General features: G+C 41.5%; 1 protein-coding gene and 1 pseudogene across 1 annotated transcript in view; one reads left to right on the top strand and one right to left on the bottom strand.

The window, feature by feature from the left end:
* The window catches only part of RASGRP3 (RAS guanyl releasing protein 3), a 103,525-nt gene extending 92,841 nt beyond the window's left edge, over nt 1–10,684 (bottom strand). Inside the window, exon 1 of the mRNA XM_078056170.1 lies at nt 10,324–10,684. The gene's annotated coding sequence lies outside the window, so the exon portion shown is untranslated. The remainder of the gene's footprint in view (nt 1–10,323) is intronic.
* An 8,951-nt stretch (nt 10,685–19,635) lies between these two features.
* LOC118552586 (Y-box-binding protein 1 pseudogene) lies at nt 19,636–21,158 on the top strand (annotated as a pseudogene).
* The last annotated feature ends 2,052 nt before the right edge of the window (nt 21,159–23,210 follow it).

The following is a 23,210-nucleotide window of genomic DNA, read 5'->3' as shown; positions in this document are numbered from 1 at the left end:
AGTATAACACCCTCCAAGACAGATTATTCTCTCAGAAGTGTGGAGAGGTGAGTGTGAGGGAAGGGGAGAGCCTGAGGGAAGGAAATCAGCTGGACGGCTACTGATAGAGTCCCGGATTCAGGTAAAAAGGACCAAGAAGGGAAGCAGTAGTGACAGGAAAGGAGGAACGGAATGTGAGACACATTTAACAGGAAGGATGACCTACTGGGTTACCAGGAGGTGAAGAACAAGATGGAGGAAAGATGGCTCCAACACAGATGGGATGATGTCACCATCAAAGGAAAGAACACAGGGAGGCTGCATAGCTAAGGGAAGAAGGGTAGGATTTTCAGTTTGGACATGCTAAGTTGGAAGTGAGGACAGAACGTCGAGTAGAAGCATACGGACAGACACCTGGTCCTAGAATGCAGGCTACAATCCCCTCAGAGCTAGAGAAGCAAGGGTAGAGTCCTTTACATATGGAAGCCATGAACGAGCTCTCTGAGGGAGAAAGGATTTAGAGATAAATGGAAGACAAGGACCTCTAGTAAATGGCTGCAATTGAGGGCAAAGAAAAAAAGAAAACACTCATCAAGATTGAAAGAAAACAGGAACAATGGGGCATCTCAGATTTCAATAGAGGACAATTTTAGGATAGTAAATGGTGCAGGGATCAAGAGGAATAAAAGTGGAAAGAGGTTATTTCCTGCATCATTTAGAAAGTTTCGACATTATACTTTCAGTAGGGTCGAGGACAGAGTGGCTGATTTTATGTGTTTAAAATCTTGAAAGAGAAATGAGAAAACAAAGGTGTTATGTGCCAGAAGACACACTGAGAATTTCAGCGGTGGAATTCGAGAAATCAAATGGGTAACTCATATGGGTGGCGGATTTAGGTAGTCTGGGTCGTAGTTTCCACAGCAAAGAAAAAATGTGAAGGTTTTAAAGGAAACGTCCTAGAAGCCAAAGAAATTGAGAGAGAGGATCCTGAAGAAGGATGGGTTCATCAGTCAAGAGGGATAGGGGTCATTTCAGATACAGAAAACCCAGATGTGCATGCTCCAGACGTGGCCTGCCCCTTTGAGCAGCACGCAGCCCAGCACCCACCCTTGATCTCTGTTGGCAGACCTCCCTGACCAGAGAGACAGCCCCAGTTCCCAGCCAGAAGGAAGGACAGGAAGGCGTTCCAGAAGAGAGAAGTCACAGGAATACTTCATTCTCCTGGCCTAGGCTCCTGTTCTTGAGCTACATACATGATCTCCACCCCACCTATACGTTCTTGAATTCTCTGGCTGATTTGTGAAACCAACCAGTGGCCCTGACCTTGCCCGAAGGGCAGTTAATGCCTTACTTTGCCACTCGCTCTTCATTTACTAGTGATGAGAAAAAGCCATGGTCCTTTCCGTAGGATCCAAGAGTTCATGGCACTCACGAAGATAGAAGAAACGGAGTCAGAAAGTGTTCTCTACATGCACACACCTCACTCCCCTCCTTTCTCCCACCCTGGAGGCTGCAGGAAAAAAACCCAGATTCAAAGCAGAGTCCCTGGTGCTCTGGGTTCCTTTCTCCTTCGGAGAACTGAGCAACTGTGCATGAATCTCTGTCTCATGGGCCCACATAATCTCCTTCACTGCAACCTTTCTCTCCGCCTTCCTCTCGGCCAAATGTTACTTAGGAAAACCTCACCCTACTTGGGAACAAAAAAAAGATCCTAATTATGGCTACACACTAAGGACAGTGCTAGATGTACTTCATCCTTAAGGAAAAGGCAAATCCAAGGTTCAGACATCCAAATGAAAAGCCGTCTCCACCGACAGGTCGCAGAGGTAAGGCAGCCTCCTTAGGAAAGAATTCCACCTGTTGCCTCAATTTGCAGTGAATCTGCTTTCCTACTGACATCAAGGGACAAAATAAGTATGATATATATTTTATACTTGTTCCCGTGCCTGGTGTGACTCGCTTCCCTACCAGCGCTTGTTGCTTCGGATATAAGGTGACGTGTGCCTTGATTCAGCATATGCTTTTTTTGTTTTAATTATTCATAGATGATTAATGTATTAATGTAATTACAACATATTATTAATGTATGATATACTAATGTAGAAGTGATACATTAATAACTATAGTTCATTATAAATGCATTGTAGTTAACAGATTTATAAAAATTATAAATATATAATTAATATAATATATAAGTATATAATATAAATATATATATAAAAGATTATTTATATTAATCATGATTTAATAAAGAATAAAAATTTAATGTAATATATTGTGATATAAAGTAAATACATTGTAATAATTTCATTGTAAGTACACAGTATTTTATTTTACTTAATTTTATTTATTTATTTATTGTTTTAGATTTTGTTTATTTGTCAGAGAGAGAGCACAAGCAGGGGGAGTTGCAGGCACAGGGAGAAGCAGGCTCCCCGCCGAGCAGGGGCTCAATCCCTGGACCCCGAGATCATGACCCGAGCCCAAGGCAGACACTTACCTGACTGAGCCCCCCAGGTGTCCCAGTACATGGTATTTTAGGTGCGCATACCCCATCACTATTTATGACTTTGTTTCTTTTTTTTTTTTTATGACTTTGTTTCTATGGGAAAAATGGAAAGTGAATTCAGAAGGCCAAGAAAATTCTTACAAACAGGCTTTTGGAGCACTACCAATTTGTAAATCATGCGATGGATGGTCATTATTTACATTTTAAATGTCTTTAACTTTTATTTTGACTTTCGAGTTTTCTGACTGCTTTAAATCTAGCTTTTATAAACAGACCCTCATGGAATAAGAAAGTGAACCCAGACTACGATGGGTCCAGGGGGTTGAGACTCATTGCCAGGACTTCGGGGCCCTTGTCTCCAGCTCTCTGCCACTGGGGGGGCCACAAGAACCCACAGTGTTTTAGTTGGACCCACTTCCACCAGTTCTATTTTTGTATCCCCATCTTTAGCGCACAGAGCTATCTTTATCGCTCCAGCTGACTGGCATGAGAGTCCCCAGGGCATAGGAGTTATACAAGATTATTAAAGCATACTTCCTACTCTTCACAGAAGACAATGCAGAATGCCGAAAAGACATCAGCAAGCGATCACAATGCTAGAAGGAGTGTGCGTGCGTGTGTGTGTGTGTGAATTACTAAATATTTCTTTCTTTGTAATAAGTTGTATGCATTATTAGAAACACAATGTTCATAATGCTTTCTGAAAGTTCATTTTAGGCTGTGGAATGAAATCATTCCTATGCCTAAATTCACCTGAAAACATCATTAGGTTACATAAGGTTTCTTACCATCATGTAACCCAGATTTCAAAAATGTGGAGTTTTTCAAAACCTCCATTACCCTCTTCTGTATTAAAGCATCCATTAGTTACATGGTCTAAATGAACAACTGCATTGCTCTAATGGGCAGAAATTCGTAAACTGCCAATCTTTTGCTTGCTTTTCAGTCATTCAGTTTTAGTTGCTACCTGTGAGAGTGGCCACAGCTGAATAAATCACAAGTATCACTGAGTCCTGAAGAGATAGTAGGATGCCGCAAGCCAAACTTCACATGCTCTTTATGTAACTACAGCTTTTCTGTTCAGATCTGCACTGTCTAATACAGCAACCACCAGGCCCCTGAATCTGATCAGCACGTAAAAATGAGCCTTGTCCTAGTGGAGATGTGTGTTAAGAGTAAAATATACACTGGATATCAAAGACTTGCCCCCCACCCCCCAAAAAAGGTAGACTATCTCACTAATAATCTTTTATATTGATTACTTGTCAAAATGATGATGTTTTGATATATTGGATTAAATAACTACATTTTAAAGACTAATTCTATTTGGGTGCACCTGGGTGCCTCCGTCGGTTAAGCAGACAACTCTTGATTTCGGCTCAGGTCATGATCTCAGGGTTCTAGGATCGAGTGGCTCAGTGGGGCGTCTGCTTGAGAGTCTCTCTCTCCCTGCTCATGCCTTCTCTCTCTCATTCTAAGAAATAAACTCTTCAAAAAATTAATTCTGTTTCTTTTTATTTATTTTTGAAAAACTCCCTGTTTTTGAAATCTGGGTTATATGATGGTAAGAAACCTTATTTTCTAATGATGTTTTCAAGTGAATTTAGGCATAGGAATGATTTCATTACACAGTCTAAAACTAACTTTCAGAAAGCATTATGAACATTGTGTTTCTAATAATGCACACAACTTAGTACAAAGAAAGAAATCTTTAGTAATACACACACACACACACACACACACATACACACAACTAGAAAATACAAAACGACATTTGTGGCTCAGGTTATATTTCTACTGGACAGCACTGGTCTAGAGGCCTCCACAGCAAACAGCATGACCTGTAAGTTGTCTTTAAGATTGGAAGCGAGAGCTACTGTGGAATTGTGCTCCATATCAGGCTAATCAGAGGAGAATCTGACTTGGAGTAAAGGTTAAAACACGCCCTGCATGTTTAGTTTCTCCACCCAAAGAATTTCAAGAGTACCCAACCTGACAGTGAAGTTATGCTTATAGACACAAGCCACTAGGGACGAGAAATGTTTCTACAGCGTACGGAATACCTGCCTCACTTCGCTCTTTCCTAGTCGATGATGCAGCCTTCATTTGAGCTCTCTGGTTGCTAACTGTGCTCGTTCCGCTACAGAGTGAATCATGAATTCACTTGCTTTGAGTTTTTGTTGTTTGTTCCCCCAACCATTGCTGCTAAAATGAAGACCAGGGATCATTTCATGGAAGACAGAACTATGAATCTGATATTTTTCCATTTAATAGAAAATAGAACTTTTAGAATTTTATGTATGGGCAACCAACCAATGGCTAGTTTATTATTAGAGGAGACACACACACACACACACACACACAGGGAAAAGTTCACGCTGACCCCGAGTGTTGATATACATAAAAAGTTTAGTACCAAACCCCTGATGTGGGATTACCAGATTCCTGAATCAAAAACATACTGGGAGTCACTGCTCCCTTTGGCATTGCCCAGTCTGATCTGCTGACCAGCTTGTCTGCCCATAATTGTTTTCTGCCATTCATTTCCTCCAATTGTCAATTATTACTAAAACAATTATGAAAAAAAAAAGTGTGTGTCTTTGTTTCCTGTTGCTGATGAATATAGTGAAGTCACAGACCAGGCTAGTGCATCATAATCTTTTCCATTACAATGAATTATGCTGTCACAAACAGGATACAGCTCTTTACTGGGCAAAGAGGCTGTAAATGGGGTTGAGTTAGCTCAGACATTATTGTCAGCCATGACAGCAAGAAATCAACCCTGGGACTTGGCTCTCCACTTTTTTTTAAACACACCGGTTTTTGTTCCTGATTATAAGAGTAGTACATACTTATCTTGGAGAAAATGCTTATCCCAGAGACAAAGTAGAAAATAAAAATCCCCATTATCTCACCAAGGAGAGATTCCTATTGTTAATACTTTGATATGTAAATTTTTAATTAACTCTTCTTCATATAAACATATATAATTGTTAAGCAAATGAGTTCACACCATGTATATAATTTTTTGCCTTCTTTTTCACTTAACATTTACTAAAAACATTAAATATTTTAATTAATGGCTATATAAAATTCCACATTGTGGAACATTACTTGACGATTTCCTCATTTTGTATATTTGTCCAAAATTTGTCCATTACAAATAGACACACATTCTTTCACATATATTTTGGTCTCAATCTATGAATATTTTCCTTAAGATATATTCCTAAAAGATACATTACTCACTTCTGACTAAAAACTATACTGTGTATCTTGAAGTAAACATTTAGAATAAAAGGCCTAGGAAACTCTCTTAACAATAAAAGCAGATATGTGCATTAAAAGCTTAATAACCAAACTTGATAGTATGTACCCTCCTAACAAGATAAAGAAGTGATGTATTTTTCATGCTTACAAAGTTTAAGATAAATCTGAAACTAGTCTATTCAAAATGTCCTTCAGGCCAACCAACTGTAAGGGGGTATGTAACTCCACAAAGTCCTTTTCCAGAATCTCCAAGCACAACTAGCCTCCAAACCATTTAGGAGCCCGCAGATGATTCTGCAGTGATTCTGTGAACTCTTGGTTTCCTAAAGAGCTTGCTTCTAGCAGCTGCCTGCTCTGTCCCTGCCTGGCCTGGGCGTCATTACCTGGGACGGCCACTAGAGGGAAGCCGGGGACAGAGAAAAGAGTTTAACATTCATGGGCCAGTTTTCGGCATCATCTTTAATTCACCAGATAAGCAAGGAAAAGTAAAACACGAGGCACTGAAGGGAAAACCAATTTTGGAAATAAATAACCATGCAAGTAAAGAAATACGAAATTCTCTGAGTATACACTCTTCCCTTTTCCTCAGGGAGATTAACCAAAAGGTGCAGAATTCTGAGAGCTACCCATTAGAAAAAATTAAATACCAGGAATCCAATTAAAAATCACAGACCTGTACCTCTGAAACAAATAATACATTATATGTTAAAAAAAAAAAAGAAGATAGTAGGAAGGGAAAAATGAAGGGCGGAAATCGGAGGGGGAGACGAACCATGAGAGACTATGGAGTCTGAGAAACAAACTGAGGGTTCTAGCGGGGAGGGGGGTGGGGAATGGGTTAGCCCGGTGATGGGTATTAAAGAGGGCACATTCTGCATGGAGCACTGGGTGTTATATGCAAACAATGAATCATGGAACACTACATCAAAAACTAATGATGTAATGTATGGTGATTAACATAACATAATAAAATATAATTTTTTTAAAAATTGGGTGACAGCATGAACAACTGGTGCCTTTAGATCTTTGCAGATGCAGAAGGGGAATTCAGAGCAGATCTTGGGCTTCGGCCTCCTACACACCTGCGTTCCACTCTCTGTCTCTCGCTAGCTAGGTAGTTGTGGACAGATTACTTAACCTCTCCGAGCCTCCATTTCCTCTTTTATAAAATGTGGCTAGCGAGGCAGCCTGCCTACGGGCGGTTGTGAGCATCAAACAAGAGACTGGACATAACAGGCTTGGCACATAGGAAATGCCCAATCAGTGCTGGCCCGTTGTGATCTCTTCTGCTTCTCTCCTCCCTCCTAAGCTGTTTGCCATTTCCAGCTGGTCGCTTCCGATTTCTACCCGCTGTCCATCATGGCATCAAAGTTAAGATGACTAAAACCAAAGTCCTCATCTCCCTCACCCACTCCCTGACCTGCTGCTATCGCTCTGATTGGCTCTTTCTCAGAACAGACCATGAAACATAACATCCTCTCTAACACTTCCTCTCCTCCTATAACCAAAGCCAATTAGTTTACAAAACAGGTCGATTTGTTCTCTAATGTGTCTCCATCTGGTTCCCTTCTCTCTGTTGGCAACCTGTTCTCTTTGCCCCACTGGGTCCTGTCTTAACTGGGCAAATTTTATTGATGTCATTTCCCTTTCCAAAGCCCCTCAGTGGCTTCCCAGTGGTTTTAAATTAGATTCTAAACTCCTCTGTCTGGCATTACTGTCCCACCCCAGTCTGACCCCAACCTCCTACAGACGCTTCTCTCTGGCCCCATATGCTCACTGCCCCAGCCCCTGTCAATCTGTTGACTCATAGCTCCCTGCTATGGTTGCCAGATTTAGGAAATTAAAACAGGGGACACCCAGTTACATGTGAATTTCAGATAAACAACAAATAATATTTCTGAATACGTATGTCCCATGCAGCTGGCTTCAAACACACCTGTGCAATGGGCCCACGTTACACTAAAACAGTCTGTCGTCTATCTGAAATTCACATTTAACCGGGAATCCTGTTTTCCATCGGACAGTCCTATTCCTTGGGCACACCAAGAATATTGCTATCTCATAGGAATGTGCAGAGGCCCACATACACAGCTCCCATCCTGTTCTGGACACTCTTATCGCTTGCTATACCCATCAGCTCTTCCGCCCTGCGAGTCAGCTCACCCTCATAACTCCACGAAGCCTGCCTGGATCAGGACTTCCTTACCTGGTACCCACTATCTACACCGTTCATTTAGTTAATAATGAATGTGGTGTCGGATGCTTTGTGTCTTACGTAATTCCCTTTCTCAGAGTAAATGCTGAGTTAGCAAAGGTAAAGATTGCTGTATAAGTAGGAAAACTTAATAAATATGCTTTAGTGGTGTCGTGCTGCTATTAACCTGCAATATAGGGAGTGCGGGGATGAGGCATCAGAGAAAGAAAACCTCTAGAGGCCACTTATCAGAGACACACTAAAACCAATATACGACTTCCCCCCCGCATCCCCACAGCCAGGTGCGCGCAGCCGCCTGACCTTGGCATGCTTCTCCCCACACTCCACTTCAACATATCCTACAAGTTATGGACCACATGTGCTGACTTTTCCATTTCTCACCACTTCACACTATCTCTAGAGTCATCTGATTTCACTTGTATTTAAATGTGAGGGCCAGAGGTGGCTCTATCATATAACCTACAAACACAGAGCAATTACAAGAGTCATGCTGGAAATCAAGCAATACATTTCTACTTAATTAATAAAAAAGCTAAAATTAGCTAACTCTAACATCAAATAGCCTCAGGAGCTTGAAAGTACATCAAGAAACTGGTGAAACGATTAAACAATCCCCCCCAAATCTATTTTAAATAACTGGGATTTCATGAATATATTTATAAGCATCTGTGGGGCCTCCAGAAACCAATGACCAACCATAAGATTTCTAAAAGTGAAAAAAAAAATACATTCTTAGAACAAAAGACATAACGCCTAATTTTCTCTATTATTTAAACCTTCGACAGTGTTTAAACCATTTTTATTCTCGTAAATATGTCAGATGAGAAAGTTGTTTTGAAACCGTAAGGGAGGGAACTCAACATTCCCGAAATCAAGATCACGGTCAGCACTGTGTCTATCCCTAGACCCATGTCGGGGACAATTAATGAGGTGACCTTGGGTTTCACTTTGGGGAAATAATAAAACAGATTCAGAATTAACTTGGCAGCACGGGGGTGTCTTGGAAATGCGTGCTAAGAGTTTATTTGTTTCTTCAGATCCATCATATTTATCCAGATTAACTTTATTTCCCTCTTTCTTTGTACGGATGAAGTTCAACGAAGAAAACTTGTTCTCCCTATTCGAGAATACTACACTTTACTACAGTTTCCAAGGATGAATTCTAATTTTCTAATCAGAAAAAAAATAACCCTTAAATTCTCCTAGGAAAGAGAGCAGCCAACGAGCTCCACGTGGAGACAGAACCATGGCTTGGCGTCCTCATGCCATTGGAAATCTGGCTGGCTCAGCCTCTCTGGCTCCCGGCTTTGCTATCTCCTTGCGACAGATTCTCAACATACCAATCTCAAACTGGGATAAGCCGGAATAACAGCAACACGTTTCCTTCTGCTCTTTCTTTTCAACAGACCGCTAGAAATGTATTCCTTTGTTGTCACTGCGACAACGTTAATCAAGTTCCTCCAGGACACTAATGTGGGTATTCTCAGCAGTGGATGCAAATACGGTGCATCACTTAAACAAACGTACTTGTTTGATGGCAAGGAATGTTAAAAGAATTTGGAATGTTCCTAGGAGCTTTCCAAGTTTTTGTGGGCAGCATGAACTGTTCCTGGATTTAACCCATTCCCTTTTGACCTTTCCACTTCCAAACCCAGGGGCAATTTTCAGGCCACTCAGAAAATGTACGTGACACAGATGTTTTGAAATCCTAACTTAAATGTAAGTAATTATCGTGAACACTTTCTATCACTGGAGCTGGTCAGTGCTGTTTTTGGTGCTTCTGGAAGGTTCTCCTTTGTCTGAAAATGAATGTCCAGGAAAAGAAGCTTTGTATTAAAAACAACAAACAACAACAACTCTCTCTTCACTTACTTTTCTACGAAATTTAACTTTCAGTTAAAGCAACTTTTCTAAAGTTGACTATTTTTGCTTGAGAGCCAATTTAAATGTATTCTAAACCGGCAGTGATCGAAGAAATGGTACATGGATTATTAATCAGCAATTTGAAAGGACTGGACAGACGAACTCAAGAAATTATTTTTTAAAATGATCTTCAGTAATATCATTTATACTATTTAATCCCTGGCGATGATGAAACAGAAGAAAACTTAATGGACATAAAGCTATCTTAAGGAAACAACTACTATTTCAAGAGCAATATTTATCATTGTTACAAACTGAAGATGTCCTGGTGGAGACAGGTTTCTACATTTCTTCGGAAATATAAGCAAGCTTACGAGCTTTTCATGAGGCCCTGCCCTCGCAGCATGCATACTGTCTCTGGCTAATGCCCACTGCTCACCATATGCATGTAGACAAAACAATGGACAGTCTTAAAAATGACACTTACCTTAACTCACAGATGTGGAATCATTTCCAACTCATCCCTCTGTTGAACTGTCTTCTTTCCGCTTCGCCAACCCCTCACAAGTTTCTCTTCGTGCATGAAAACACCTAGAGATTTCTGTTCTGTCTTCTAAAACGCTGCCATGACTTCCACAGCCCCAACGCTGGTCAAAAGTGGGGAGAGAAAAAAAATCTCAAATTTGCAAGCTGTTTACTGCTCACGACGACAGTGAAGCTGCTAAGCTTTGAGCTCAATGAATTAAAGGTTGTTTGGCTAAATGGCAGGCACACTTCCTCCTATTCTTTCTGAACTTAGTTTTCCTGCCTCCAGTGGAGCTTTTTCCTTTCCTGGGCTATAAATAGGCTGGTCGTAAGAGCACTGAGGAAAGAAGAAGGCAGGAAATGTATGTGATTTCAAAAAGCAGTCTGAGGTGTGTGTGTGTGTGTGTGTGTGTGTGTGTGTGTGTGTGTGTTCCCTTCAAGTGAATACCAATAAACAAGCTAAGGGAAATTCAGCTTTGGTCATGGTACCATAGTCAAAGTTTAACTTCCTATCATCTTGGTTGTGCTAAATTGACATTTACCACAAGCAAAGCTTGGGGTTGGAGATGTACCATTTTCTATATAAAATACCATCCACAAACCTACATCACCTCCTTCATTTCCCAAGGGAATGACCTACAAAGTGAATTTCCTGGGGGAAATGAGGTAGGGGGCAGACCATGGGGATCACCACACTGATTTCATTTGAAAGGAACTGAAGTACTTTCGGAGGCAAGGTTCAACAACAGGAAGATATCAACAGGTGGACGAGAAAAGCAGATACTTTGGCTTAAAAGAAATGACGAAGCTAAGTTTATAGACGAGTCAGCCATTGGCATTAAACTAAAGACTGTCCACGGTTTCACTACTCAAATTTGTTTAACTTCTCTCATAATTATAGACAATATAAAATAAAAATGAGATCTCATTTTTCACATATCAGATGGACAGAGCCAAATGTTGATGATATTGTCTGATACCATTCGAGTGCGGAGGAGTAAGAATTCCCATAACAGTCGATGAAAGTACCAACTGGCATCAACTGTGTGGAGGGCAATTCTCAACTTCTTTCTAAATGTGGTGTTCACATACTCGAACAAAATATTTAAACCTGGTTGGTTTGGCAAAGTGGGAGTACAGATCTGGAATGCGGGGACAGTTTGGTTTGTGATAGACATATTTAGTGCTCTTTTGTTTTTTATAGTATGCATCCCATGCTTTAAAAACTTACTAATTTTCAGGATGCCTGGGTGGCTCAGTTGGTTGGACATCTGTCTTCGGCTCAGGTCATGATCCCAGGGTCCTGGGATCGAGCCCTGCATCACGCTCCCTGCTCAGCGGGGAGCCTGCTTCTCCCTCTCCCTCTGCCCCTCCCTCTGCTTGTTCCTTCTCTCTCTCTCTGACAAATAAATAAATAAAATCTTTAAAAACGTACTAATTTTAAAGAAAAAAATGTTATTATTTAAGGTCCTTCCTATGATTTTATTAGTTATCTATTGATCATCTATCATTTTCTGTCGGTCATCCCACATTTACCATCTGTTAACAAGCTGCTCTTTACATGGGGGGAACACTTTGAGAAGCAACACAGGGGAAGCCAGAGAATCTCTTGATAGGAGGGGCTACTCAGCATGCTGTCTGCTGTCTGTGGACCAGTAGCCTCAGTAGCTGTTGGATCAGAATCTCAGGGGGTGGCGGGGGGGGGGGCAGCAATCTGTGTGAACTCCAGGTGACTCCAATGCTCACTACAGTATGAGGAGCAGTGGTCTATAAAATTATTTTATTAATATCCCACCTTCTGAAAAGGATTTGGTGACTATAGTGAAGAACACTGTAATGTGTATTTGCGAGTTGCTAAAAGAGTGGAACTTAAAAGTCCTTATCACAAGAAAAAAATGTAACTATGTTTGGTGGCAGATGTTAACTCGACTTACTGTGGTGATCATTTCATGATATATACAAACAGCGAGTCATGATGTTGTACACCTGAACCTAATACAATGTTATATGTCAACTATACCCTGATTAAAAAAAATAAAACTGAACAGGATTTAAGAGAATTGATTTTGTTTTAGGGAAGAATAAGGAAAACTTCTAAATGCTTTTTATGCTGGTGAAGACCAGAAGAGTATTTACATATAATGTTAGGAAGACACACTAATTTCCCCGTTACCGTGGAAGTGCCACCTGAAGCAAAGCAAAAGCAGTGGCAAGAACAAGCTGATGGTATTTAAGGGAGAGACAAAAGCTCTCTCTTACTTGGGGTAGTCATAATAAAAATGGATAAAGTCAAAGCCACCTTTACTAATATGTATATTTGAAAATGATACGTGGCCTGAAGTAAGATGAAACCAAAGAAAACAGGAAGAAATTAAGTCTCTGGAGGAAAACAAAATGTCCCATTTCCCTATTTTTGGTTTAGTGATTTGATTATTGTTTTCGGATCCAGCCATCTCTTGCTGTCCATTTGTAGCCTTCATGCTAAGACCTGTACATTAGAAAGAATAGGTTAAACAATGAGCTCAGCCAGAGCTGGTGGGGGAAAAGCAAGAGTATGTACATTCCCAGGCACAGATGGGGAGGAAAAGATTTCTTTAAAAAAGAGAGAGAGAGAAAGGAGTGAATGACCCCGTTGTAACAGCAGAAAGGAAGAAGGAAGTCCAAGGTGGTCAGGATATAACAGCTGTAATGTACTGAAATGATTAAAGGGACACAAGTTGACATTGGCCAGAAAATGTCCAGCCACAGGGTAGGATGTTTCTGGGAGCAAACCATGCTCCCATGTGCAAAGCATGAACTCCGCAAAGAAACTCCAAGTCCATTTACCAGGCTTTCATTGTTCACTGGAAATGTCCCTTCTCTTTTTGTGGGGAAGTGTTTTCCTTCTCACAAAGAACAGCTTCACAGAGCTCCCTATATAGGCCATCTCTAAAAATGAAGCATTAAAACCTGTATGGGAACAGAAAGGTTCTGTGTTCTTAATCTAAAATTAATGATAGACTCTCTCAAAAGGCATTAGGGGAAGAAGTCAAAAGACCTCGTGGGGAAAGGTAATGTGGGACTTTCTTCCACTATTTTGGTTTTGCAAGTGGAGGAAAATACACTTTTTTACTGTAGTCACCTACAAATTTCAATGTATATAATAGAGAGGAAACCCAAGCAAAACTTGTCAAAGAAAATGCAAAAAAATCTGCATATTTTTGTTCAAGTGGAATACACTGTACCTGAAGGCCTTATAGATATTTTTAATAAAAGCCTATCTTTGTTCACAATGTGCAGAAGTGCTAGGTGATTACACGTTGTGGGGAACCGTGCTCCTTTGACTTGAATTGTATCATACTAAATCAGAACTCCTGGAATGACTAACTGAAAGAATGCAGGTAAGGGATGGACCTCTAAATTGTAGTAGGAACTCTGAAAAGATGGTTGAAGGTTAGGAAGGAGACCTACATTACAAAAATAAAATATAAAAGCTAACAACTCTTTGAAGGAACGAGAACACTTAGTGGGATGGTAATAAAACTTTTCCATTAATTTCATTAAAATTGAGTTGTGTTCGTCAGTAGTTTATTTCTACTTAGTCTAATTGTCAGTAAACAATAATGTCAAAGTTACCTTGCAAAATTCCAAGAATCCCGGCACAAATGAAACAGTTCAGGATATCTCCCAGGAGAGGCCCAGCCTTGGTAAAGTTCAGTGGGAAAATCTAAACCAGACTGCCTGCCTTCACTGGCTTTGGCTTTGGCCTCTCTTGGTATTCTGTCACTGCCAAGCACCTAAAATAAAACAGCACTAGTTTCCATGTAATAAAGGAAAAAAAAAAAAAAAAGGATCCTGAGACTCTCCAATAATAAATGCCTAGAGCAGTATCAATTTTGTCATGACTAAAATCTGATGTCATCATAACTAAAGAAATAATAATTGGTGTTGTGGTAAAAGTTTTTCTATTGATTTTGAAACAAGGACACTTTCTTTTTGCTGTTTCTGCCAGTTGTGTGTCCCTTTGGGAAAAGCCTTTGAGCTCAACCATAAGCTGGTTTGTGAAAGCCACTGCTGAGAAGAAATATGCAGAAAAGAAAGCAGATCGCTGTAGGGACAGGGCATGACACACTTCTGAAGGCAGAGGGAGATTACCATGGGCTCCAAGAGCATTGGTGCCCAAATATTACCTTATTTTTGTGCAACATTTGGAAGGAGGAAAGGAAGGAGGGGAAAGAACGTGGCAGCGAAATTGGTTTGCTGAGCAAAAATTAAAATTTATTGCTTTGAAAGTCGCTCTGGTCTAGTAAAGGCCAAGTGGTAGGTTGGTTGCTAATTTAATAGTGCATACAGTTTCCTTGCTTAAAAAACTGCATTTGTTTGAATTCACAATAGAGTCAATACACTCCATAATCCCCTGAACCATATAATTATGTAACTAATGAAAGCAATTCAAAATGGGTTTATATTGATATTGTCAAGGTGAACATGAACACAAGTTGTAGAATTCTAACACAAATTATGGTGTGCAAAATCTCCCCCAAATAGATGCAGCAAGTTAAAATAAGTGAGTCTTCTGGTCATATTCAATATGACCAAGAGATTCTCTCTTCCTTGCTGGCTTTGAAGAAGCAAGCTGCCATGTTGTGAGCTGCCTCTGGAGACCACTACATGGCAAGAACCTGGGGGTAGCCTCCTTCCAGCAGCCAGCAAAAAACCGAGGCCCTCAATCTGAAAGCATGCAAGGAACGGACGTTGCCAACAATCACATGAGCTTGGAAGCAGCTCCTTCCCCAGTTGAGCCTCAGATAAAACCAAAGTTCTAGCCAATACCTTGACTGAAGCTTTATAAGACTCTAAAGAAGTAGACCCAGCTAAGCCATATCTGGCCAGGCAAGCTATAGAAGAGTCTCCTATCAAGACGGTTTACGTCTAGCCATATGTAAGGTAATCATATACACATAACCTTGTGTATTCCATTACCTTTGCTGCATTTTATTGGTTAGAAGCAAATTACAGGTCCTGCCCATACTCTGGGGGAGGGGGTCAAAGGGCATGGATACCAAGAGGCAGGGGATCATGGCATCTGCCCTACAGTCTCTCTGCCTCGGTGGATAAAAGACTCAGAAAGAAGAAACAAATACATGTAATATCTGGTAGATTACTGAACAGTTAGGATGACTATATTACCCAAAGACAGAATAGACAAAACTACTTCTTAATTGTTCCTCCTTCAAAGCAGAGGGAAGCGCACTGCCTTGAGAGAGAAGCCAGATGTCTCCTTACCATCATGCACTCTTGAGCAACTCTGTTACCTGAATGTCCTCAGGCTCCATCTCTGAGGTCCTTTCAGTTCTAAGTTTCTGTGACTTTCGACCTGACCTTCCAAGCCTCTGAAGACGTTTCAGAACGCCACAAATTCCTGTTTGTATTCATACCAAGCATTTGGTGACCTCTGGGTTACTGTCGACATCTTAATAAAACAATACAGGGGAGAGAGAGAATATGTAATACATTAGTCCCTTAGAAAAGTTAAAGGCCTAATCTATCGGGGTGTTACTATCTGATCCAACTTTTGATTTTCCATTTGAATGTTTATATTTCTATAGCATGATGTCATTCTAAAAAATACACGGAGATAGAACCATAATGAAATTCACTTTGTATAGGCAAATTTTGAGCAAAAAACTATGTTCTCTGTGGGGAACAAATTACACTTCACATTACATCCAAGTAATATTGAGTGCATCGAGAAATTACTCTGGCACTGTAAATTCACAGACTCGGGGTTAGAAATCCTTCACAGACCACCGCCCATCTGGTGGGCAAAATTCCTCCAGAGCATGAAAAACAAATTATCTTATTAATTTCTCAGTAAAAAGCTGCCATGGCACATTTTGGTGATATCATAAATATAAATGATTCTATTAGAAATAAAATTATGAATTTAATCTAAATGAAGCAACTCCAAATTGCTTTGCTCACTAGATAAATGAACTTTTCTTTTTCTTCAGGCAAAAACTTAAATTCTAAAGTACGTGGAACTTTAAACATACATTCACAGTTATTCTTGTGTGGACAGACTACACAATGAAATACATCAAATGCTGTCTAATACTTCATTACGAACCCAGATTAAAAGCTGTAAGTCAAGCTGAAACCAGGAATGCCTCATTTCCATTTAAAAGCTGAAGAGGGATAAAAAGTTCAAGAAAGCAATGACTTTTTAGAGTTATATGAGATCAGAGGATCTGAGAGTCTGGATTTCAAAACACTAACACTACAGCCACATATTTGGAGCTTGCATCACATTATAGCTCCTAATTATATGGCTTGCTCAAATACCAAGTATTAATGCACAATTAATTCTGAAAGAAACCACATGCTACAGATTATGTTTTATTTGGACAAGTCTAGCAAAATACTTTTTTTTACTGTATTTTTTTCAACCACATGTTAAGTCCCTACTAAGTACAAAGCTCTGAGCTTGAACCATGGAAGAAAAATAAAATTACACATTTGACCTTTGCCCTAAAAGCAGCATACCTTCTGAAGTAGAATTTCTCAAATCGTGGTTCAAGGACAGCCTGTATCAGAGGAACATAGAGTTTATTGAACATGCAGATTGCTGGGCCTCAGCCGCAGAGGATTTCTAATTCAGTTAAGTCCGGGGTAAGCCTTGGAATATGCATTTATAATAAGCCTGTGATTGTTACTATGCACTGAGGTTTGAGAACCAGTGATCCAGGCATCAAAACATACATTTTCCTAAAAAAAAAAAAAAAAAAAAGATTTATTTATTTGAGAGAGAAAGTGAGAGAGAGCACAAGTAGTGGGGAGGGGCAGAGGGAGGAGGAGAAGCAGACTCCCCGCTGAGCAGGGAGCCTGAAGGGAAGCAGGACTCGATCCCAGGACCCTGGGATCATGACCTGAGCCGAAGGCAGACGCTCAACCCACTGAGCCACCCAGGTGCCCCTCAAAACATACGTTTTTAACTAGTACAAGAGAGTGACCCAAGGGGAACAGGTTATGCAAGTACTGAGTAAATTCTGATTATAGCTTTAGCCGACATCAAGGTTCCATACTGGAACACATGTTAACGTGTAAACGTCCTTTAAAGTCAGTTCCAATTTGTGCGTAACGTAGCATTATAGCATCAGTTTGCGGCTCTTAGGAAAGATCTGGATGGAGGGAACTTTTTCCCCCTGGGTATTAAAAAAATTGGTTTTGGCATTTTTTTTTTATTATGGTAAAAGTACTTAACATAAAACTTACCATGTTCACAATTTTTTAAGCGGACAGTGCAGTAGTGTTAACTATATTCCCACTGTTGTGAATCAGATCTCCAGAACTTCTTCTTACAAAACTGAAACTCTACACCACTAAAACAGCAACTCTCCCTTTTCACCCTCCCCCAAACCCTTGGTAACCACCATTCTACTTTCTCGTTCTATGATGGGAAGACCATTTTTAAAAACCAATCCGAAAACAAAGTACCAGTTCTGAGTAAGGAGAGTCCAAACATCAAAACCAGGGAGTAGATTTAAGAAATGAAATCTTAAAGCAGAAGGAAGGAGCAAAGCAAAGACAGATTGATGTGGAAGCAGAGACATTTTCCAGAACTGAGTTGATCCAGTTTGGCCATCTGGCTATGGGTGTTGGGTGCCATGGAGACATGCTCTTTGAAGCCAGAATGTGAACTGTAAGTCACTGTCAACTCTCAGATACTCCCCCTACATTTGGTGAACAAATGACTATGACTAAAGTAGATGGGAGGGAGGTCAGAGGATGAATACTGGCAATTATAAAGAATATTTTCTACTTTCAAAATTTGCGGCAGACTTGGGAAATGGGCAGCTCTGTGACAAAATCCATTGTGGTGGTTTGCTAGGATTGCAGTGGTGGAGGCAGTCCTTGGAGCACTGTGGGTCTCTCTGATCCAGGTACAGTTGTCGTTAAGTATTGTGTCAAAAGGCACCATTCCAAATGCAGAGCCATCCGAAGCTCTGGAGGGCCATGGTTCATGCTTTGAATAGGCCATGATGATGTAACACAGTTTATATTTAACACAGAGATGGCCTAAGGGAAGTCGAGAACTTATAGGAAGGTATCTACCCCCAAGGCATTAATCTGGGGGACTAGACACCTCTTTTACTGTGCATGCTGGGTAGCTGTGACTCTCATCCAAGTCCTGCTATAGGGAAGGAGGCACAGAAAAGGCAGAAAGAACCTATGCTCTCGAGTCAGGCACACCTTGCCTCAAATTTGACTGGATGACCTTTAAACCGTGTAAATATCCATTTCCTCATCTATACCTCAAATCGGAACAATACCTTTCAGAATTAAGGGTAATCAGGTAACGTACTAGCACAATACCTGGCCCAAGAGCAGTCAGTAAATGGTTGTAATACTTATTGCTACTAACAATAGTGACAAATTGTGTCCTTGCTTTTGTTATCAGAATAGCCTGCAAAGCGGTCCCTGCCACGCCCTGTGATTCAAATGTGCAGGACAGGAGATTTTTCTTATCTCTTTTGGCTGTCTGGCCCATAATGTATGTGGAATTCAAATAAGAAAGAAAGAGGGGGGAGGAAGAGGGAGGGAGGAAGAGGGGGAGGGAGAGATGGAGAGAGGGAGGGAGAATGGAAGGAAGGGAGGGAGGGAGGGAGGCTCATTTTTGCTTTGTCTTAAATGATGCAGACTCCAATCATCAGATTTTTCATCACAGGGCGTCTGGTCCTTAGAGGTGACATATTCATACCTTAAACATGGTTTTTAAAGTATTAGAATACTGCATTAAATCTGTTTTATTATCTTTTGTGCCCTTGCAAATGAAAAAAAAAAATCCAGGTGTGGCTTGATATAGTGAGTCCAATGATGAAATTGCTGGGGGTACCACCTGGACCGAGGCAAGCCCCCACAGACATTTCCCATTTTGGAGCCAATGTTGTAGCTGGACTGGCCCATGTGGTTCTTATTAAGTGATTGCAAGGCACACCTTAGCAACGGCCATTAGGGAACTCTGGAAAAACACAAACAAACAAGGTTTATTACCCACAAGTTCTAGAGGGCATATGTCATACCTGGGGCCACAGGGCAAGTTTGTGGATAGAGAGAGAGCATGCAAAGACCTGGGGTTCTGCTTTTATTGGCGTTGAGGGTTCTAAAAAAAAAAGGAAACTTCATGGGCGGGGTGGCCTGACTCTTTATCCTTTGTACTGCTAGCAGCATGTTTACTGGAGAAGGCTGTCTTTGAAGTAGGTGCTTCTGCAATCAGAAGCTAATGTCAGGAGTTCGATCGGTAGCGGGAGCGGAGAGCGGACCCCAGAGAGCCCTGAGCAGCCCCACCGCCGCCGCCGGCCTAGCTACCATCACACCCCGGGAGGAGCCGCAGCTGCCGCCGCCGGCCCCAGGCACCATCACCGCAACCATGAGCAGCGAGGCCGAGACCCAGCAGCCGCCCGCCGCCGGGCCTTCCACGCTGCGGACACCAAGCCCGGCACCACGGGCAGCGGCGCAGGGAGCGGCGGCCCGGGCGGCCTCACATCGGCGGCGCCTGCCGGCGGGGACAACAAGGTCATCGCAACGAAGGTTTGGGGACCAGTAAAATGGTTCAATGTAAGAAACGGATCTGGTTTCATCAACAGGAATGACACGAAGGAAGATGTATTTGTACACCAGCCCGCCATAAAGAATAGGCCCAGGAAGTACCTTCGCAGTGCAGGAGATGGAGACACGGTGGAGTTTGATGTGGCTGAAGGAGAATGCGGAGGCAGCAGATGTGCCAGGCCCTGGTGGAGTTCCTGTGCAAGGCAGAAAACATGCAGCAGGCCGTAACCAGTATAGACGCTATCCACGTCGCAGGGGTCCTCCACGCAATTCCCAGCAGAATGACCAGAATAGTGAGAGTGGGGAAAAGAACGAGGGATCGGAAAGTGCTCCCGAAGGCCAGGCCCAGCAGCGCCGGCCCTCCCGCAGGAGACGCTTCCCACCTTACTACCTGGAGGAGACCCTACGGGCGTCGACCACAGCATTCCAACCCTCCTGTGCAGGGAGAAGTGGTGGAGGGTGCTGACAACCGGGTGCAGGAGAACAAGCTAGACCAGTGAGAGAGAATATGTACTGGGGTTATAGACCACGATTCCGCAGGGGTCCTCCTCGCCAAAGACAGCCTAGAGAGGATGGCAATGAGGAAGATAAGGAAAATCAAGGAGATGAGACGCAAGGTCAGCAGCCACCTCAACGTCGCTACCCCTGCGACTTCAACTACCGACGCAGACGCCCTGAAAACCCTAAACCACAAGATGGCAAAGAGACAAAAGCAGCCGATCCACCAGCTGAGAATTCGTCCGCTCCCGAGGCTGAGCAGGGCAGGGCTGAGTAAATGCCGGCTTACCATCTCTACCATCATCCGGTTTATTCATCCAACACGAAGAAATGAAGATGAAATTCCAGCAATAAGAAATGAACAAAAGATTGGAGCTGAAGACCTTAAGTGCTTGCTTTTTGCCCACTGACCAGATAAATAGAACTATCTGCATTATCTATGCAGCATGGGGTTTTTATTATTTTTACCTAAAGACGTCTCTTTTTGGTAATGACAAACGTGTTTTTTAAAAAAAAAAACAAACCTGGTTTTTCTCAATACACCTTTAAAGGTTTTTAAATTGTTTCATATCTGGTCAAGTTGAGATTTTTAAGAACCTCATTTTTAATTTGTAATAAAAAGTTTACAACTTGATTTTTTCAAAAAAATCAACAAACGGCAAGCACCCGTTAATAAAGGTCTTAAATAATAAAAAAAAAAAAAAAAAAAAAGCTAATGTCAGGCATGTACATTACATCAAAACTGTCAGATGTCAACAATACAAGGGGCCTGAGGATGCCTGGAAACCAACACTGGAACATCATCATGGCTCTTTCTTTGGCTAAAATCTTTACTTAAAACTGTCAGACTGGATTCTCCTTGAGACTAGAAATGTAGCACCCTGGGTTCATATCTTCACAGTGACTAGCAAGGAAAGGGACTCCTTCTCCCTCCTCCCATAAGAAAAGTCCTGTGGCAGGACTTGTAAAAGTCCACTTCTTGTAAAAATCACTGTAACCACAAAGGACTGGCCCAGGCCGAGTTTCATGCCCATCCCCAGAGTCAGAGAGGAGGTGGGGAGGGTCTTGACAGACAGAAAAATGGGGATCCAGAGCATGCCTCTCATTCCCACTCAGTACCAAAGGTACTGGCCCCAAGGGTTGGGGGAAATTCTAATTGAGATACGCCAAAATAAAGATGAAGACTTTGCAGTTCTCAGAATTCAGGCCTGGTGCCTGGTATCTAAGCAAAGATAACTCTTTTCCTTCTTGTGTTCGTTAACAGGACATGAAGAGTGGGAAAACTCAGGAGTGAAGTTCTGGGCCTGGAAAAATCTCTGGGAATTAGCTGATGGCATGAACAGGGAGCTATCACCAAGGACAGAATCATGAACTGCATTAGCTACACAGAAATTAGCTCAGGAATTCCATTTCTGGTCTACTGAAATGTTAATTCTGAGTCTGGAGACAATGCTACTGCGGACTGGATAGAAAGCACCTATATCCAGAGTTCATATCATTTAGGGCCAAATATCAGTATTTCCAAAAATGGAGTCCATGTGTAGATACCTACATTCTCTATAAAAATATTTGATTTTGGACTTAACTGAAATAATGATAACCTTTAAAGAATACAAATATTTTGGATCATCTGATCACTACCTTTTAGCTAAGTATTACAGTGTGTTATCAAAGAATTTGCATAAATAAACAAGTAAAGGACACATTTGTCATAGAGAGTAAATCAGTGGGGAGCTATATGAACCAAAATTCATAACAGTTAGAAGAGAGAAAGGTGATTAAGAAATAAATGCTCAGTTTGGCCAGACTTCAAAGAATATACACCACAGCAGACAGTATAACTAAGGGACAGACAATTTAATCTTAGAAAATATCGTTAGTCATATTAAATTAATACTATTAATTTTAAATATATTCATTTTACTGTTTTGCTGGCTTGTAATTGGAAAATGTGTTTTGACTTTGTACCTGTAAAGGAACCATAAGCACAGGAAGTCTATGTTTTATACTTGAATGTGTAAGTAACATGATAAAAAGGAATTATTCAACACTGGAAAGGCACAAGAAGGAATTTGCTGGCTGTACATTTGAGTTGAATTCATGTTCACCCAGAACCTCAGAATGAGACCTTATTTAGAAGTAGGATCTTTGTGGATATACTTTTTGGGGATCACAAGACAAAATCATCCTGGATTTAAGACTGGACCTAAATCCAATGATTTAGTGGTGTCCTTTTAGGGGAAGGAGAGGACACAAAGAGACAAAGTCCCTACGAAGATGAAGGCAGAGATTGGTGTGATGTGGCAACAACTCAGTGAACATCAAGGAATGTCTGGAGAAGGTAGGAAGAGGTAAGGAAGGAGTCTCCCGTAGAAACTTCAGAGGGAGCGCGGCCTGGCCAGCACCTTGATTTCAGACTTCTAGCCCCCAGAACTGAGAGAATAAACTTCTGTTGCATTCAGGTACCTCAGGTTTGTTGTAATTTGTTATAGCTTGCCCAGCCCTTTGCCAGTTCCTACCAAGGGCACCAAGAACGGCTTCCAGGCTACCGAGCAAGGGATGCCCTCAGTCCTCTGGACATCAGGCTGGGTGCTGCTCATGCCAGACCCCATAAACAATGTGACATGCCCGGCCCAATACATGCATATCTCTGTGCCCACCTGGAGGCACCAGCAAAGAATGCTGGCTCTAACCAGCTGCCCTGGCTTGCACTCAGCCCCTGGAGCTCTACGGGCTCAACAAGGAAACTAACTCTCCGGGCAG

Source organism: Halichoerus grypus, chromosome 10 (assembly GCF_964656455.1).
Source record: "Halichoerus grypus chromosome 10, mHalGry1.hap1.1, whole genome shotgun sequence".
Taxonomy (NCBI): Eukaryota; Metazoa; Chordata; class Mammalia; order Carnivora; family Phocidae; genus Halichoerus; species Halichoerus grypus.
Note: the sequence above shows the minus strand (reverse complement) of the source record. Positions and strands in the feature narration are given on the sequence as shown.